The following is an 18,859-nucleotide window of genomic DNA, read 5'->3' on the forward strand; positions in this document are numbered from 1 at the left end:
TAAATACTTTACCAGTATTAAAATGCATGAAAAATCATTGTGTGCAGTTCAATTGTTGACAGACCAATTGAATTAAAACAACAAACCACTCTTCCTTATAGCTTCCATTACAATCATTTTATTGGTCCTATTACAATTTATTGATGCAGTGAGGAACTACGGAAAAACAATGTTAACTGCCTGTCGGCCCTAAAATAATGCAGCTAGTACTACACTTTAAAGCCGAGTAAGTTCAGAGTACTCAAAACTTTTGTCGTAACTGATTACCTAAGAAAATGTAAGTATCCGTAACATTTTATTACACTCTAAAAACTGCTGGGTTAAAAACAACCCAATTTGGGTTATTTTGGTAACCCAGCGCTGGGTAAAAAAGGGACTAACCCAACGCTGGGTTATTTTGACCCAACAAGTTGGGTTACACGTTTAACCCAGCATGCTGGGTTGTGATTTTTAACCCAACTATTAGTTAAAAATGACTACACTGCTAGGTTGAATGTAACCCAAAATGGGTCAGAAATTTAATCTAGAAACTTTGGTGATTAAAATTACTAAAATAAAAACAATTCTACAGCAATACATACTTCAGTAATGGAATTTTATTTATGACAAAACATGTAAAAAATGTGTCCATATGAATTTAAGACATTTTCCCATCTCCACCTCAGCATTAAGACAATTTCTATTAAAATGTATCAAACTATCACAGAAACACTGTGACTGAAGTCAGTAACAATGCATCAGACTGAAGTCAGACAAATTAACTTTAGAAAAACACAATTTGAAATATGAAAACTTTTCATAACATTTACATCATGCATAAACATTAATATATCCTGAGATATACAGGAATCATCAGTAAGAATCAATTGCAATGTAATTGCAGAGTAGAGGAAAAATAAAAGTATGTAGAAGTAATAATGAAAAAGCATCTAACTGACTGAAGTCAGAAAGATTAACTTTAAAATACAAATTTGTGCATAAACATTAACATATCCTGATATATATAAATCATCAACTGAAAAAATATGTAGAAGTAATAATGAAACGGCATCAAACTGACTGAAAAAACAAACAAAAAAAAAAACTTAAGAAAATACAAATTTAAGATTAGGAAAAAATAGGAAAACATTTTATAACTTTCCCATTAACAATTATGTGCAAACATCAATATATCCTGAGATATAAAGTGACTGAAGTCAAATTTACTTCCAAGAAAATATGTATTTAAAATATGAAAACATTTCAAACGTCCACTGCAGCAAGTAATGTACTTTGCTCAAATGCTGTGCCATTTATTATAGCAAAGGCTTGAAAGCAGTGGTTGTCTCCAAGCATGAGAACATAAGAAAATTCAATGGACTCTTCTGAACGAAGGTACTCAGCCATATTGGTCCCAATCTGAAAAAAGGAAAAATAAATAAAAAAGAAATGGTATAGATTCATTAAGAACTCAAAAATGTGTAAAAGTTAAATAGCTACCTTCAGAACACCTAAAAAACCTTTAGGAGCATTAAAGACCATAACACACCAAGCTATCAGCATTAGTTAACCACTGACCATGGCCTTAGCACTATGCTTAGAAAATGTCCGTCGAACATGCTTAGTTTCAAGCCTCCTTTAGCCTGAGCTGAGCTCAGACATTCCCGCCTGCATCAAACCATTTACAGGATTAAAGAAATTACATGTTCGTAGTAAATTAACATCGTTTGCTGTCGAATGTACAACTAAGTCAAACGAATTGAACGAAATGTACCTTACAAGCAGAGCGGGAAATTTATGTGGATGTGCTGACAAAATCAAATTAGTTAAGTAAACTCCGCTATATCAAAACCGTATCTAACATATACAAAAGTAATATTTAAAAATTTTACGTTATGGCGGAGCACGGCCGTCGCTTAGTCGTTAGGTAATCTCAGTTCAACTGACCGAAAGCCTAAAATTTGCGTGTATATATATTATACAGTAAAGCAAATGTTTTATTTATTATGAACATTGTTAAATACACACTGAATAACTTACGTTTCAGACAGAATTTCACTGGCTTCCCTCTAAAGACGGCGCAAAACACCGTCAACTCTCGCTGATGTCCCTGGATGTTGACGTGACGTGCGTGCTCTCTTTCACGTCCGCGTTCCCAACCCAGCACTGCTGGGTTATAGATCAAGACCGATTTTCAACCCAAATTGGGTTAAATCAACCCAACTTTGTTACCCAGCAGTCTCAACCCAGCATATGGGTTGAAAAAACAACCCAGCGTTTTTTAGAGTGTAGGTATATTGTAATTTAAAAATATATGTTTCTTTTACTCATTTGTTTTCTATTAAATAAAGTTTGTTTGCTGAACTTATACACTCACCTAAAGGATTATTAGGAACACCTGTTCAATTTCTCATTAATGCAATTATCTAATCAACCAATCACATGGCAGTTGCTTCAACGCATTTAGGGGTGTGGTCCTGGTCAAGACAATCTCCTGAACTCCAAACTGAATGTCAGAATGGGAAAGAAAGGTGATTTAAGCAATTTTGAGCGTGGCATGGTTGTTGGTGCCAGACGGGCCGGTCTGAGTATTTCACAATCTGCTCAGTTACTGGGATTTTCACGCACAACCATTTCTAGGGTTTACAAAGAATGGTGTGCAAAGGGAAAAACATCCAGTATGCGGCAGTCCTGTGGGCGAAAATGCCTTGTTGATGCTAAAGGTCAGAGGAGAATGGGCCGACTGACTCAAGCTGATAGAAGAGCAACTTTGACTGAAATAACCACTCGTTACAACCGAGGTATGCAGCAAAGCATTTGTGAAGCCACAACACGCACAACCTTGAGGCGGATGGGCTACAACAGCAGAAGACCCCACCGGGTACCACTCATCTCCACTACAAATAGGAAAAAGAGGCTACAATTTGCACGAGCTCACCAAAATTGGACAGTTGAAGCCTGGAAAAATGTTGCCTGGTCTGATGAGTCTCGATTTCTGCATTCAAATGGTAGAGTCAGAATTTGGCGTAAACAGAATGAGAACATGGATCCATCATGCCTTGTTACCACTATGCAGGCTGGTGGTGGTGGTGTAATGGTGTGGGGGATGTTTTCTTGGCACACTTTAGGCAACGAGTGCCAATTGGGCATCGTTTAAATGCCACGGCCTACCTGAGCATTGTTTCTGACCATGTCCATCCCTTTATGACCACCATGTACCCATCCTCTGATGGCTACTTCCAGCAGGATAATGCACCATGTCACAAAGCTCGAATCATTTCAAATTGGTTTCTTGAACATGACAATGAGTTCACTGTACTAAAATGGCCCCCACAGTCACCAGATCTCAACCCAATAGAGCATCTTTGGGATGTGGTGGAACAGGAGCTTCGTGCCCTGGATGTGCATCCCACAAATCTCCATAAACTGCAAGATGCTATCCTATCAATATGGGCCAACATTTCTAAAGAATGCTTTCACCACCTTGTTGAATCAATGCCACGTAGAATTAAGGCAGTTCTGAAGGTGAAAGGGGGTCAAACACTGTATTAGTATGGTGCTCCTAATAATGCTTTAGGTGAGTGTATATTGTATTACTACATTATTATTTCTTTAATCTGTACTTACTTAATTAAAATTATTCAGTTGCACTAAATAAAAATAAGTTCAACCGACTTGACCATAACCCAATTTCATAGTACAAAACTTATTGCTTTTTGGAAAAATCTACTGAAAAAAATCAAAGTGCGTTAAACTCAAAACAAATGAAAACCCATTCCATATAATGAATGGATTAAAAAAAAATTCTCAAAAATATGGACAGCCTCCATTGTCACAATTTAAGTTATTTATTCAAGTTCTAAAACATCTTGCATTTATCAATTATCTAAGGATATACTGCATAAATCACAAGTGAAAAATTTTAACACTTTAAGAACATATTTAAAATATGGTAAAACATTTTATCCGATATCAGTTCTCCCTAACCAGTAGATCTCCTTTCATTTCTTGTTGACGAAGAGCAAAGGTTGTCTGCATGAGTTTTTCTATTAATAACTGGTTTCAACTTGTATGATTTGCAGTATCATCTGTTCCAGAGTAGCCTCATTCTCTCCTTTTGGTAAGTTGGGAAGGAAGTTAACTTTGTTAACATGTTATGACTTGTTAACTTTACCTCACAACCAGCTTCATTTTATGCTGCTTATTTATAATCGTTAGATTAGTCAATCTCTAAAATGAATGTGAAATTACTTACATGCATTTTTATAAAATCCACTGAAATGACTGCCTCAACTGTAAGTGTATTTTACAAATCCCCAAAACTCTTCTAAACAGCTAGAATTAAAAAAAAAAACATACCTAATAGCTAAAGTTCTCTGTCTTCTTCAGAGAGATAAACAGATAATTCTGAGTATTTCTACAGTTGCCCAAGTGAATGTGTTTCACAAGTGAATAATAATTGATATTTTATTAATCCCTGTGGGGAAAATGTCTCCCTCAGCTTGCTCTTTGTAGAGTAAGTTGTCCATGAAGGACAGCCACCTGTAGCAGTGCCCAGGGAGGCTTGCTCAAAGATCCACAGATGTGCTGAGGCTGGGTTTGAACTAGTGACCTTGTGATTACAGGCATGCAAACTTAGCCCACTGAGCCACACACTACCCCTTAACTATTTAAGCAATGTTGAAATTATGTTATATCCAGCAGGGCTTTCTAAAGCTTAATAAAAAGATAACATGTACAAATATTCGAAATTGAAAACAATATATCTGCCCCATTTTAATATGCACACAAGAAGTCATGAGGATCAGAAGAGCCATCCCAGATTTACCCACCGTCATGAGAAAGGCTCTGACCAAAAACAGACAGCTTTTACAGCTTTTTCTTGTTTTGTCTTGAAGTTTTGATGGCTCGGTTCTGATTGATCTTGTTGATTAGTAAGCTGTGGTCCTGGTGGTTTTATAACATGTTGAATCAGAGGAATTATGTTGCAGGACCCATTAAGTGCCTCAGGAGGGCGCCGTTCTATTTCTCAGAGACGTGCAGCCTGAGATATTTGAAATGGTCCAACTCTCTCCACCATGAACATCGCTAGACACCTTTTACTGGGGCACATGCCCCAGTAATTACATGTTGTGCCCCAATAAAATCATGTTCTGATCATATGGGTAATGGTGGGTGGGGGGTGTGCTCCAGTAGAGCTGTATGTGTAGAAACGCCCCTGCTCTCCACTGCAGCCCCATCGATGCAGACGGGAGAGTGGTTCACCTCTCTTCTCCTGAAGTCCAAGATCATTTCTTTTTTCTTGTTGCTGTTCATGAAGTTGTTGGTGTGACACCAGCTCACTAGACTGCTGACTTCCTGCCAGCATAAAGACCCATCGTTGCTGTCAATGAGAACAGTGGTCATGGTGTCATCCGTAAATGTAATGACAGGGCTGCTGCTGTCTGGCTGAGCAGCTGTAGGTGAATGATGGGTACAGCCTTGGGCTCAGACAGCAGTCTTGTGCAGCTCCTGGGTTTGCGGTCACTGCTGATGATGTTTTCTTATCAGTTCTCACCACCAGAGCTCTTCCTGTCACTTTTCCACACATATCATTGTCACTGAGGTGACAGCAACTGGGTGTAAGTCAACCAGGCAGGTGACCTTGGTCCTTCTGGGCACTGGGACAATGGTGGATTTTTTGAAAACCAGTGGGATGGTTGCCTTTGGCTGATGAGGAACTGGACATTAACACAAATATTTCAGGCAGATCAGAGCAGCATTTTTTCACACCCTCGGTTGATCTGACTTGGGGGGTGGGTGGGTGGGGTTGTGTGTGGTGTTGGCTTCTGATGGGAAAGTCACTGGTTCCAGCCTCAGAATAGTCACACCCCCAATGGGCCCTTGACAAGGCCCTTAACCCCCTGAAACACTCCAGGGGCCCCAGATAAATGGCCTGATCCTGCAGTCAAACCCCAAGTTTCACTCTCAGCTATAAGTTGGAGGCAGAAATCCATGCGATCAGGGTAAATGAATTTATACACACAGCAGCTCATTTGTGATAATTTAGAGTATTTGATTTGACAGCAGGGATAATTCATCCATCCATCCATCCATCAGTCTCTCAACTGCTTATTCTGTTCAGGGTGGCGGGTGTCAAGAAATTATCTAAAATTTACTGAAATGTTTCAATTATCTGTCTCTTAGATACACTGAAATGTGGAGTGAGAGAGAGTGAGAGCCTGTCCCAGAGTAAGTGATCCTCACCTGGAAGCCCATCAGTCAAGAAGAGGATGAAGAGGAGCATCAGAGGAGCCTTATGTGTGTCTCACTGACCTCAGATCTGTGGAGACTGACACACTCTTCCTGATTCTCTCAACTTTACTGTTTCTCTGTCTTCTCTATGCTCACATACAGCAGTCACAGTAAAGAGAGAAGGGTCACTATATACATCACACAGGAAGTGATGCAACCACAATGATGTTTTATGCAAAATCAGGACTCTTGTCATCCTCTGTTCATCAGTTATAAAGTCCATCAGTTATAAAAAGTCACATAGTCACGAGTTTAATATTGACAGTGTTATATGAGTGTGTTGAAATTATTTTTAAATATTATATATTATGGTCAGATGGTGGATTTGTCTGATCTTTATCGATTCCACACTTGCAAACCTGGGTCTCTCCTCTGCTGTGCTTTCCTGAAGCATCAGAGCCCTTTATTAAAGAATCTCCTATGTGTGGATGCCCTCCAGTGGATTAACAACATTCTGCATTTAACCTTATTGTGATTCATGGCTTCACTGTGATGCTTAACTGTATTTCACTACACAGAGACAGAATACCTGCTTCCATCCATTTTCTGTAATCGCTCATCCTATTCAGGGTCATGGGGGTCCAGAGCTTACGAGCACAAGGGTGGGAACAATCCAGGATGGGGCATCAACCCATCACAGGGCGCAGCACACACACACACAGACACACACACACAGACAGACACACACACAGACAGACAGACACACACACGATTCACACCTATAGGCAATTTGGTAACTTCAGTTCATCTCAGCATGTTTTTGGACTGTGGAGGGAAACCAGAGTAACCGGAGGAAACTGTACATCCCGGAGGTTGTGAGACAACAGCGCTAAATTTAAACATCCTTTAATGTGCTTATTTATTCAATTCAGATTCAGAAAAACTTTATTGATCCCCAGAAGGAAATTATTTTGTTGCTCAACAACCGGTTAAGGGAGTAAAGTGGAGAGCAAAGTAAAAAGTAAGTAGCAGTAGCAGTGTGCAGTAGTGTCGCTAAAAATAATTTGTACTGTACAGGTATGTGCTTGATTATACAACATATTACACAGTGCAGAGCATATTTTACACTCAGATGTGCAAATGAAAAATTATATACAGGTTGTGCAAAAAAAGATCAAGTAAGACTTTACAGTGTATGTTATTCACTATATTGTACAATGTGGAAGTGGTATGGATATAGATGATGGGAACAGAAACTGCGCATGGTATATTTCAGTGTCCAGCAGAGAGGAGATGAGCTGTATAGTCTGACAGCCACTGGGAGGAAGGACCTCTGGTGGCGTTTAGCAGTATAAAGAGAAAAGGGGAGAGTACCTCCCCTGTGGAGCTCCTGTGTGCTCACCAGCGAGTCCAACACACAGTTCTGTGGGCGTACGTACTGAGGACGTCCGGATAGGTAACCCATAATCCTAGCCACCAGAGGAGCATCTACCTGCATCACTGTCATCTTCCTCCCCAGAAGGACAGGCTGGATGGTACTGAAAGAGCTTGAGACGTCGAAAAACATGACTCTGACCCCCAGGCCGATTCGGGTGGGTGTAGGCACGATGGAGTTAGATTATGGTGTCCTCTATGCAAGCCTCTGGTTGGTTGGCAAACTGCAAAGGGTTCATTCTTGTTTATAGGAGTAAAGAGATTTAAAAATATATTTATGCAGTTTTGAGAAGCATGATTGTCCAAATTTGAACTGATTGTCCAAAGTCATTCATTTGTTAAAGTAGCTTATTTAAATCGTCCAGCCCTCTGTGATTCTTCTATTCCCACTTATGTAGATATAATAAAGCATTATCGCCAACGTGATGAGAGAGTTACAGTCAAATCGGGTAAAGAAATTTAATGTGGAATTTGCTGATCCAGGTTTTCAACTTGACTACTGATATTAAATGGGTGTTAAACCAGAAGCCAAAAAGATTACACAGGATATTTCCATTTTATGTGGGCCAATAGGTATTTGATATTTTTCTCTTGACTTTTGACACGTCCCCTTTCCCCTTATTTGGGCTGCTGCTAGGTAGATGGTATATTTTTAATGCACTGTGAGGTTTTTTTGTGTTACATCACACTCTGAGAGGGTCACTAATTGGTGGGGTCTGACAGGGAGGAGTGACCTGCAAACCACAAATTATTTACTTTAAGGTTGATAAATTCTTAAATTAAATGAAAACTTCAGAACAATACAAGATGTAAAGTTAACCATCAGTTTATCATTTATTAAATCAAAACAATGACCAGTATACATTAAATAGCTATTTAAGAATTAATAAGCAATGAAATAAGATTCAATTTTGTTTTACAATAATAAACTAATATTAAACAAATCCAATCCAAAAATAATCCCAAATTATTTGACCAGCAGATGGGAGCAGAGAACGTGTGAAGAAGAGGCCATAAGTAGTACAAAGCACTGGCTGTACAGGTTCCCAGCAGACAATCCAACACTGCAGATCAGAGTTTAACTGACTCTCATGCTATGACTGTACAGACTGAGCAGGGCCACGTGAGAGAGACCTCACTGCAGTTAGCATAACCAATTATTTTTCAGATTTCCTGTCGCTTTCTGCTCCACAAAGGTCATTCTCCCTCCCAGCTTCCTCTGACGCAAGGAGATTCATGCACAAATAAATGGCTACAGCATAAACTGAAACAATAATGATATATAAAAAGGCATTTCATACAAACACAGCATAACCTTGCTGATAAAGCCTTGCGGTTTGTACATTTATTTACACTATTAGTGGGTGTATGCTAATTATATTAACTGGATTAATAAGCGTGTATATTTAATCAGAATTCCCTAAGACCTGTCATATGTATTGGTCCCTCCCTCTGCTTCTCTCTGATTGGATCCCCTCTTTCTACAGCAGCTCCAGTGCAACTGAATGGCGATGATGGTGCAAATCAGATACAACACACCAGTCCCAGCTTTCAGTACAGCATCCAGAACCTGCTCCCACCTGTCAGACATATAATACATCAGTGTGTCTGTCAGTCACACATATCACATTTAAACCCGAAGAACAATGCAGTGAATCTACTCTGACAGAATTATAACCACCTTGATGATCAACAGCAGCACCAATAAGCCCAGTCCTACATACAGAGCCAGCTGGACCAAAGAGCTGAATAAGAGGGTGGATTTGAAGAGTAAAGTCTTACATGATTTATAGTAACATGGTACAGTCACATCTGTACTATTACACAGGATACATGTGAGGAACAGGAGACATTAACAAAGAGCATAAAAATAGCTAGAGAATTTTAGCTACCGGTTTCATTATTATTATTCAGATTCACAATACTTTATTAATCCATGAGGACATTATGTGGTTGCAGTTGCTCCAGGGCAGTCAGAAAATAATAAACAGGTTAAAATACCAATATTAAATAATACAGTATATTACAAATTACAAAGTATTACAAATAGCTCTAATCAACTTTAGTTAAAGTGAAATGAGGTTCCCCACTAATCATACTGCCTTTGTTATGTTAAGGGTATAAATATAGTTGTTGCAGTGTATACCTGTGCTTAGTAGTTGTACAGAATGATTTCCTGTGTCATTCAGTGGTGCATTTGGGTAATCTTAGTCTCTCACTGAACATGCTCCTGTGACTGGCCAGCACGTCATGGAGAGCTGGCCGGAGAGAAGCACATAACTGGTGTGCAAGTACAGACTCACTATACAAAGCATCACGCGTGGCAACTTCTTGTCGTAGCAAAGCTTATTACTGTATGTGCTTTTTTATGTGTATTTGCACTGTTATGACAAAAATCACCATGCATGTGAACCTTTATACAGTTAATGACTGCTTACACACCAGTTATGTGCATCCCTGTTTATTAGATTACATGTTACTGTACACTTCTTTGTAAAATCCATCCATCCATCTTCCTAACAGGCCTGCAGTCTATCCCCAGCAGCATAGGGCACAAAGCAGGGGTTCAGCCTGGATGGGATGCAGTCTTAGGGATACTGTAATTAATTTGAATTAAATAAACACAATATCCTTATTTTCATAAAATAATATACATTTCCCATTACTGTATGATCAGTCAGATGCTGTAGCATGACGAGCTGAATACTAACCTCTGTTCCTTATCATTCGCTCCTGTGGGGGTCAATCCAGGAGCAGAAGGCTTGATGGTCACTGAGACAGAAGAGGAACCTGGAGTAAGGATTGTGGTTTCTGATTAGGAGGGAAAAGGAAAAGGTCTCTTCTGTCAGGCAGGAAAGACTCATAAGGAAAAGGTCATTTATAAAACATTATTCTATAAAGGATAATGAAAAATATTGATTAGAGTAGCTGGTTGGATACAGAATAATAAATTAAGGTCATGACTAAAGTGTTCATATCCCAGGGCACTCACAGTGAACAGGTGAGATGATTCCCAACGCGACTTCTACACCACATGGACACCAGAACAAGCGGTGTTCATGTCTACCAACGCCAACCGACCTTCAACATGATCTGCTGGAGATGCTGTGCGTCCTCAGGTTGCATCTACCAAATTCCTTGGTGTTCACCTGGCAGAGAACCTCTCCTGGTCCCTCAACACCAGATCCATAACCAGGAAAGCCCAGCAGCATCTCTACTTTCTGCCAAAGCTGAGGAAAGCCCATCTCCCACCACCCATTCTCACCACCTTCTACAGAGGGACTATCGAGAGCATCCTGAGCAGCTGCATCACTATCTGGTATGGACACTGCACCGTATCAGATCGCAAGACCCTACAGCGGATAGTGAAAACAGCTGAGAAGATCATTGGAGCCTCTCTTCCCTCTATCACAGACACCTATCGCACCTGCTGCATCCACAAAACCACCAGCATTGTGGAGGACCCCACACGCCCCTCACATGCTCTCTTCACCCTCCTGCACAGCAAATGTGCCAGTGTTAAATTAACACTGCATGGTGTCTATATGGGTCCACACCATTCAGTGTTACCTTTAACACTTTACAGTGTGCAGTGAGTGTTGTTTTTTACAGTGTTAATATTTATTAACTCTTATAGTGTTCAATTTACAACCTAGAGCAGGGGTAACCAATCTTATCTGCAAAGGGCCGATGTGTATGCGGGTTTTCGCTGCAACTCCCTAATTAGATTAGTAATTAGAGGACTGATTGGCTGAAAAGTCCTCACACCTGGGTTTGAACAGCTGACCTACAGGTTATCCCAAAAACCTACATACACACAGGCCCTTTGCGGGTAAGATTGGCTACCCCTGACCTAGAGTGTTAAGACAATGTGTCTCCACCGCTTCCCAAATTACAAGCCCATATGGGTGGCACACAAGTACAAAATGGGTGGCCCATATCTGCTCCGTTTTAATGTACAGTCAAATCCGGTTAAGTGCACGGCCTCCGGTCCAGACTACAACTTGCACTTAAACAGAGCGTGTGTTTATCTGTATTGACCCAGCCACATGGTTATCAAGTGCACCCCCACCATACCCGTCGCTACAAACCTGACACTACAAGAACTACACACTGAATCTCAATCAGCAAAATATGTTCTGTACATACCGCAATGACGGCAAGCATGACAGCATAATATAGTCCAAGCACATAACGCGTAATGTTCTGTTTAACGCTACGAAAAGTAGTCCTTAATCATCTTTTGAGTTCTGTTTTTATGATTTAGTGCATGCAACTGATGTTAGTCTGTAAAGCGCTCCATAATTGTCGCAGCTGCCGGCATCTAGGTAAGCATGCATCGTCCGCAGGCTTTGAAGAGCATCGGCGAACGTCATTGGTGGTGGCGGGGGGCAGTCATTAGCGTCAGTCTGCCCGGCGGTATCCTCCTCCGCATCAGACTCGTCAGCGTCTGCTGCCGGTCCCCACACGTCGGCACAGATGTCGGCATCTGTGAGATCGGCCGATACAGGCAGGTCATTATCAACGGCGACGTACGCTGCGAACCCCTGTGGCCTGACACCCGTTTGTAGATCGACAGCGGTGTCAGTTTCCTCGGCGCCTGTTTCAACACCGTCATCGGTCGTATCTTTGACGAAATCGGCCCGCCTGTAGCAATTAGCGATCGTCTGCGAAGTGACACGATTCCACGCCACCTTCTGCATGTGGAGGGAGTCCAGGATCGTTAACTTCCTCGCCAGTTCTGCAGCGTGTGTATCTGGGGTGTCGTTGGCGTCTATGTCAGCCATTAAATGCCGCAGAACCAACAACCTGTAATGTCGTTTGAAGTTTGCGATAATGCTCTGGTCCATGGGCTGGATGAGAGACGTCATGTTCGGCGGCAAAAACACCAGCTTGATATTAGTCAGACGAACGTCACTGCTGTGTGCAGCACAGTTGTCACACAGTATCACGATTCGTCTCTTTTTGCAATGCATTAGGTTATCCACCTTCTTCAGCCAATTAGTCCAAATGTCACTTGTCATCCACGCATTTTTGTTTGCTTCATAATAAATAGGAAGTTTCTTCACGTTCTTGAAACATTGTTTTTTCCGATGGCAAGTAGCTCCAGTTTCTCACTCCCGTCCATGTTGCATGCCAACAGCAAAGTTACGCGTTCTTTAGCCACCTTACTCCCAGCTGTTTCACTGTTTTTGAACACCAGAGTTCCATCAGGTATGGCTCGCCAATACAGTCCTGTTTCATCAGCATTGAAAATGTCTTTTGCCTTGTAGTCCTTGAGGATTGCAGGCAGTGCTTCCATAACCCATCGTTCGGCACCAAAATCATCTGCGTCTTGCTTCTCTCCATGCTGCTTCTTAAATTTGATATTGTTCCTCTCCTTCCACCATTCCAGCCATCCAACAGTTGATTTACAATCGTTCACGTCTAAAGCTTGTGCCAGTTGTTCTGCCTTCTCCATTAGCAGAGGCCCACTTATTGGCAAATGGCGAGTCTTGGCATTGGAAAACCAAGTGATAACGTTTTGGTCGTACAAGATGTCGACGCCATATTCTCACTAAACTTTAATTAACTGTAGCCAAATTTTAGAGATTTTAGGCGTGCAGATATCCGAACTCAATATGCATTAGCCACATGCAGGCCGGACCAAATGAGTGCGTGCACATAAGCGGATCGTGCGCTTATCGCTGGTGCGCTTAACCGATGTCATTTGCCTCTCTCTTGGCTGGGCTAAAAACGGGACCGAAGACCGGTCGTGCAGTTAGGCGGATCGTGCGCTTAAGCGACGTGCACTTAACTGGACCCGACTGTACTCTTAGTTGAACTCATTTGGGCTTCCAGCTGCTGTGTTTTACTAACCCACCATAATAAGAAAGACTCAGACCAACATAGCCTTTTCTCTTTTTATGCAAGTTTTATTTCAGTTCTTGATACTCAAAGAACTATGCTCATGTAAGTTGGATAACATTGAAAAACGGTTATGTATTTATTTAAACAACAATAAGGTTTCTACAGTTAGGATAAGAAAGAACCAGCCAAGTTCTCTTAAGAACCACCTGTGGTATAAAAGGGCTGAGGAAAGGCTGAGAGCTATCTTAATGGTTGGAGTGTATTTCTGCTAAAGCATATATAATGGGTGGTGGCCTTATTGTTTTTAGACCACAACTTGGGATAGAAGAACAAATAAAATCACTTTGTTCATTTAATATTCAAATTTTCATTAAGCTTAATTTGTAGAAACCCACCACCATTGAGGATGGTATGGCACTGATATTAGTCTTTACCACAGTTTGTTATTAGTTTTAGCCTTAGAAGAGAAACAAAATGATTGGCTTTTCATAGTAACATGCCTTCTCTAGTTAAGCCAAGCTAAACCATTTAACCTAGTCACTGGATAGCAAACAACAGCCATTTCTGTGGATTTTGTTCTCTTGCTCTATTCATCACAATTGTGGTGGATTTAATAAAAAAAAACCCACTAGATTACGTTAAAGACAATACTGTATCATGATATGCAAATATACACCAAGCACCATTAGTCTACAGAGGAGTGGGTGGTACCAGAAACTGCACAGAAAAGGGTATCACAACTGTCCTGACACCTTTCCGTATATGTTAATCATCCAAGGGCTGGACCGGCCATCAAATATACCCCTATCCCTTTAAAATATATAACACTCAGGAGACACGTCCTGAGTTTCTCTTCTGACTTGACGTCAACATGCTATAAAACCACCAAAAGCACAAATCTCCCAGAACAGTCAGAACTGAGCCAGCAAAACTTCAATGCAAAACAAGAAAAAGCTGTAAGATCCTTTTTGGTCAGAGTCTTTCTCATGATGGTGGGTAAATCTGGGATGGCTCTTCTGATCCTCATGACTTGTGTGCATATTAAAATGGGGCAGATGTGTGGAGGTGGAGACTCATTGACTTACCCTATGGTGTAAATTGAACACTATTAGAGTTAACCCTTTAACGTTCTGGTCAACAATTTGGCAGAGCACATTCTGAGTCCCTATATCTTACTGAAGCATGCACTGAACCAGAGCATGTGAGCGGAGCGGAGTGGTGAGAATTTCTGCTCCTCGCTCACGAGGCTGTTGGCTCCGCCCGCTCCTCCACTCTAATTCGCACAAAGCCGCTCCGCTCAACACCGCTCCTCGCTCCACTAAAATTTCCTCCCGCTCCAGTCAAATCGCTCCATGCTCGCTCCAATTTAAAAGAGGGACAAATAATCTGCATGCCTAACGAATGTCCTTAAACCGAAGCCTTTTATCATAACGAAATATGAGCAACGGTAACATTGTCACTCAGAACAGAAAATATTTATTTTTAAACAACAGACAGGTTTGACAATTGCATTCCACACAGAAATAGGATTATATAAATAAAGGAAATCTATAAATAAATAAAGAAATCAGTGAGCTAAGCATCCACGTTTTGAACATAAATTATCTAACAATTAACAATTAGCGTAGTGGTATAAGAAATTTACGTGCCTTTCATGCACATAAAAAATTAAACAAGCCTGTAAGATTAAACGTCCTTAACATTTAACAAAAATATGAGTTGGGCATACTTTTCTTATCTAGCCTACAGTTCTTTTGAATTCACCTTCAAAAAAACAAGTCTGGCCAAGGTCTGAGGCTTCAGACTAGTGCGGTGACTTCTGGACACCAGGCCAGCAGCGGAAAACACCCTCTCAGCACTTGCGGAGCCACTAGGGATGCTGAACACGGTGCGAGCTACTTTGGCCAGGCGAGGAAAAGACGTGCAGTTTTCTTTCCAAAACTGAATGACATCTGCATCCGGGTTCTGCCTTGGGGATGAAAGGTATTTCTCAACTTCACCTTTAGCATCTCCAGGTGTGCGCAGCAGCTCACTAAAGTATGATCCAACCAGTCGAGCTCTTTTTGGTTAATAATCAGTGTCGGATGGGGTGTTGGTGTCAGTTGTCCCACCGGGATGGTTTATTCCCGTAGTTTCCTCTATAAGGAGGTTGCGGATCTTCCCAAGCTTGTTGCACACAGACTCATCTCAGATTATCCATTCAGTCTTGAAACGGGGATCTAATACTGATGCTAAAATTAGATGCTTATCAGTGTAATATCTTTCGTAGCGAGTTGACATGTTCTTGGCCAGTGTTTCAGCAAAGGCAGCAATGGTCATAGGCAGTGCAGCCTCATTGGTGAGCAGGGTTTTGATTTCGGTGACAGCAGGGAGAATCATTCCCAGGTTCCCTAACTCCCTTTGTAATTTTTCTGTGAGGTCTGCCAGTGGTGTAAGCACGCGGACAAAGATGCATCAGCTGCCTTACTTCATTAAGGGTGATGTGAGCAGCATTAGTCTTAAGTTTGCTTTGCCATAATGGGTCTTTTTGGAACAGTCGGAGGACCGAATCAATCATGCGTAACTGGCTGCTCCATCTAGTGATGCAAGCCTTTGTGGGGCGGACACCTAATCGGTCCGTTTCCTCAGTGTTCAAGGTGCTCTTGTGCACACTTCTTACCAGGTGTCCGACTCTCACAAACAGCCTATTAATGCTGTCATGCTCGTTAACGGCATCTTTGATCGCCAGCTGAAGCATGTGAATGGGACACCTCAGATGTATATTGGACGCAGTAAAGTACTGGCTGATCAATGTTTCAACTTTGGCCGCTACCTCTTCCACCTTGATCTGCGAGAGTGCAGATGGCTCCTCTTCCTCTTCATGTTCAGCGCTGCTGCTGCTTGGACCCGCGGTTCCCTCACTGAGTTCAGCCTCCTCTTCAGTGACAGGGAAGAGGTTAAATGCCTTGACCATGTTGCTGGCACTGTCTGTGACGACCCTTATCACACGCCGATCCACATTCCAGTATTTCAGAACACTTTCATACTTTTGGTAAATGCGATCTGCGGTGTGATGCCCCTGTATGTGCTCACAGCTCAACAAAACCGTGTGTCCCCGGAACGTCCCATCAATTAAACTGGCCACAATGCCATGGAAGCTGTGCCCTATTCTACTGGTCCAATTATCCGCCGACAGAACAAACCCATCCCCTTTTTGCAACAGGTCTCGCAGCTTGGCTTCCATCTCTTCCTGAGCACGAGGCATGAGCGTATCCCGCACAGTTTTATAGCAAGGAGGTGTGTAGCCTGGCTGGGCTGTGCTGGCAAAATGGCGCATGCCTTCTCGTTCTCCTGCACTCAGCGTTTCATAGTCCATGTAGATCATTTTAAAGAAGGCTGTATCAAGTTCCCTCTTTCACGCCCCAGAAATGGTTTGACCTCTGACGACAGTGAAGAAACTTTTAAATTCCTCAATTTTCTTCTGTTGCATCTCTCTCTCTATAAAATAAAATTTCACTAATAGCGTTACTTGAATTTAAAAAATCCCATTAGACCTACTTCGAATGACAAAACTAATTTATTTGATTACCAATATTTAATTTATTGTTTTTTATACTTCTATTTACTTTATAGACTTGATATGCTACAACCATGTAAAACATGCTCACGTTTTCCTCTGGCCTCCACGTGTTCGCGTAGCACACTCTCATGTTTGCGAGAAAGGTGTCTTTTTAGATTCCAAAGTGAATCTTTACTTACTAAAACAGTTTCACCACATTGTTCTTCGTTCTCTACATTATTGTCATTTGTACGTTTGACAAGAACAATACATTTGTATGACCTATCGGTCTCCTTTGTGAAATACTTCGCGTATTCCATATTTACCAATTTGTGCAATAATTGTACAGATTAATTCTGGGTAGATTTGGGCACACCTCAGAGTCGTAGTGTGCGCGGTATCGGAGCGAAAGCGGAGCGAAATTGGAGCGGGACAGAGCGACCGCTCCAGCCTTAATTAAAAAACCGCTCCGCGCTCTGACCAAATTCCGCCCGCTCCGCTCCTCGCTCACGCTCCGCTCATATTTCCATCACAAGATCAGTATGTCCAAACTCCACAAGAAGATGATCCCACAGACAGCAAACAATACAGTCTATTAACAGATCACTCACCATGGAGTAATTATGAGGATTTTGTTGTTTCCACTGCACACCAGGAAGAAAGACGTAATGGAGACTTTGAGGATGCTACGATTGAGTATGAAGTCTGTTCCATTTCTTCAGTTTCAGATGAAGAGCAGTCAGTAAGAAAACAACCCTCCTTAATTATTGTTTTCTTTTTTGTTCAATGGATAAATGCTTAATGCTAATGTATTAAATGTGACGAAACACGTAATCAAGCAATTCAGCTGCGATACATTTGCTTTGTCCCACGGTGCACTGCCTAATGCCTAAATTTGTGTTATCAATTAACTGTCAATATGTATGAAATGGAGCAATGGCATGTAATATGGATGCGCTGTAATAATTAATAACTGCTAGACAGAAAGTGATCTTGAAAATCCAAGGGATGTGCATTGTCCCCCAGACTCCACTGATGAAAGCACACTCATTTGGACATGGCTGTCCCATTTTGTTCCAGAGCTATTAACCCTTTATTGCATTGCCCCTATGCCATGTAATATGCATACAATGTATTAATTAATAACTGTTAGAGTGAAAGTTATTCTGAAAATCTAAGGGGTGTGCATTGTGCCCCAGAGTCCACTGATCCATGCACACTTCATGGGACATGGCTGTCCCATCTTGTTCCAGAGCTATTAACCCTTTAGCGCATTGCCCCTATGCCATTTAATATGCATACAATATATTAATTAATAACTGTTAGAGTGAAAGTTATTCTGAAAATCTAAGGGGTGTGCATTGTCCCCCAGTGTCCACTGATCCATGCACACTTCATGGGACATGGCTGTCCCATGTTGTTCCAGACCTATTAACCCTTTAGTGCATTGCCCCTATGCCATGTAATATGCATACAATATATTAATAACTGTTAGAGTGAAAGTTATTCTGAAAATCTAAGGGGTGTGCATTGTCCCCCAGAGTCCACTGATCCATGCACACTTCATGGGACATGGCTGTCCCATCTTGTTCCAGAGCTATTAACCCTTTAGTGCATTGCCCCTATGCCATGTAATATGCATACAATATATTAATTAATAGCTGTTAGAGTGAAAGTTATTCTGAAAATCCAAGGGATGTGCATTGTCCCCCAGAGTCCTCTGATCAAGGCACACTTCATGGGACATGGCTGTCCCATCTTGTTCCAGAGCTATTAACCCTTTAGTGCATTGCCCCTATGCCATGTAATATGCGTACAATGTAT

At 41.4% G+C, this 18,859-nt stretch overlaps 2 long non-coding RNA genes across 2 annotated transcripts; both read right to left on the reverse strand.

Annotated features, from left to right (window-relative positions):
• Window positions 1-578: 578 nt before the first annotated feature.
• On the reverse strand, window positions 579-2,241 carry LOC140588897 (uncharacterized). Its single transcript, XR_011990142.1, has 2 exons — window positions 2,020-2,241; window positions 579-1,398 (listed from the first exon to the last, which is right to left on the reverse strand). It is a non-coding gene; the product is annotated as an uncharacterized lncRNA (long non-coding RNA).
• Window positions 2,242-8,457: 6,216 nt separating this feature from the next.
• Window positions 8,458-10,460, reverse strand: LOC140589082 (uncharacterized). Its single transcript, XR_011990275.1, has 2 exons — window positions 10,359-10,460; window positions 8,458-9,227 (listed from the first exon to the last, which is right to left on the reverse strand). It is a non-coding gene; the product is annotated as an uncharacterized lncRNA (long non-coding RNA).
• Between the last annotated feature and the right edge of the window lie 8,399 nt (window positions 10,461-18,859).

The sequence above is a fragment of the Paramormyrops kingsleyae genome, chromosome 4, assembly GCF_048594095.1.
Source record: "Paramormyrops kingsleyae isolate MSU_618 chromosome 4, PKINGS_0.4, whole genome shotgun sequence".
In the NCBI taxonomy this organism is placed as follows: Eukaryota; Metazoa; Chordata; class Actinopteri; order Osteoglossiformes; family Mormyridae; genus Paramormyrops; species Paramormyrops kingsleyae.